Source organism: Aythya fuligula, chromosome 19, assembly GCF_009819795.1.
Source record: "Aythya fuligula isolate bAytFul2 chromosome 19, bAytFul2.pri, whole genome shotgun sequence".
Classification (NCBI taxonomy): Eukaryota; Metazoa; Chordata; class Aves; order Anseriformes; family Anatidae; genus Aythya; species Aythya fuligula.
In genome coordinates this window covers 4,927,314-4,929,097 of record NC_045577.1, presented here as the reverse complement: position 1 = coordinate 4,929,097, position 1,784 = coordinate 4,927,314, and positions in this window count along the sequence as shown.

Here is a 1,784-nt window from a genome sequence, read left to right as displayed (position 1 = left end):
ACTGTATATATATGCACATAAATATTTTTTTATTGTGCCAAGGAGAATTTTTTACATTTTAATATGAAAATAGAGGGGTAAGATGGAGGTTGTACTTCTGTCTTTGTATGATGTTTTATTAATTTGCCTAAAATTACTATTTATAAATTGACTCGAATGTAAAATAATCTTACTGTGTAAAGTATTTGTATGGCTTGTTTATATTTCACATATGCTGCATTAGAAAGTAATAGAAAAGAGTTGGTTTTGACGGTACTTTTTGTTGTTCATTTTGATAAAAATTTCCTTCATTAGTAACTGTTACTGAAAACGCAGAATTTCAAAAGGCTTTTGAAATAAAGGCCGTGTTTGAGGTTCTTCTTGACTGTGATGTAGCGAAGGATGTTGTATGAGAACGTTCTGTGTACTGGGTTGGCTGTAGTCTCTCTGAAGGTAGAAAATGGTGTGATTGAGTGGGACAGGCAGGAAGCACATGAGATCAGCCACTTGTATAAAGTTAAGTTTTCCTGCTAAGCTTGCCTTACGCATTTGAAGGTTAAAAGTTGAAGAACTCGAGTTTTTAAATATAAACAGGTTTTTTTTTCTTTATTTTTAAAAATATCCTGGAAGCTGGAGGTCCTCTGACTTTTCTGCAGGTTAAAGCACAAAATGCTGTATAGTTGCAGATTTTGCAGAGTAGATCTCAACAGAAACAAACTTCTACCTCCATAACAAGATTGATTTTGTCACCTGTGTTTTTAAAGGGAAGCTTCTAAAGGAAGGGTTTTGCTGATACATTCTTTCATATAGCAACTGCACTTAACAAGGGAGTAAGCCAGGGCAAAAACTGTCTTTGCTACACTGGCTGCTTTGGGGGGAAAAAACAAGACCAGACCTCTCCCTACAGCACACTGGGGTGACTCTTGTGTCCATCCTCCCTGTGGGCATTGGGAAAAGAGGAAACGCTTCCGTACCGCTGTTGTCTTCAGTAATTTGTTGGTCATAACCATTGTATGCAGGGACAAACAATTGGAGGAGGAGAGGGTTTCTAGATCATTTCAAATTCTCTGGGTCCTGGCATGTGAGAGCATAAGGGAAGTATCTTTTCTTACAAAGGAGTATGGGTGTACAGGAGGGAAAGGGAGTGGCTTCACGTGCATATCTGAATATTACTAAAAACTGAGTAACTCCAGGGAGAGATTTAGAAAATAAAACTCTGCAAAAGGAAAATAGTAGTGACACTTATACAACAGCCCAGGACCCAGAGCTACAGGAGCATGACCCATCCTTTGAGTCAAAAAAACACCATGGGTTGCAAAAAAGCACCCTAAAAACAGTGGTGATTCTAAAAACACTGCCAGTGTTTTCCTTGTGTAATAAGGGTCTGAGTAGGGTAAAAAAAAACAACAACATCTTGATGCTGGGGGTGATAGAGACAGTTGGGCTACCAGCCTTGTGGCTGCAGCACAGCTGCATTTCGGCGTTGAGAAGCATCACCACAGCCGCAGGTGAAGACCAAAGCGAGCCGTGCCTTCACCCAACCACCTGCCAAGACCTAAAGAAGCGGCGTGGGGAGGCTGAAGAAAAAAAATCCTATAGCCCCTGAGCAGCTGATGGGGGCCCTGCAGCTCCTTCCCTGGCCCTCCCTGGTGCTGGGGGCTGAGGGAGAAGGGGGCGTGGCCTATGGGAAAAGGGGGCGGGGCATCGCGGGAAGCCCGCTCCTACTCCGCGCGCCCTGGTTTCCCAGCGCCCACTTCCGGCCGCGGCCCGGAAGTGCCGGGGGGTGGCGGCGGCGGGCGGCAGAT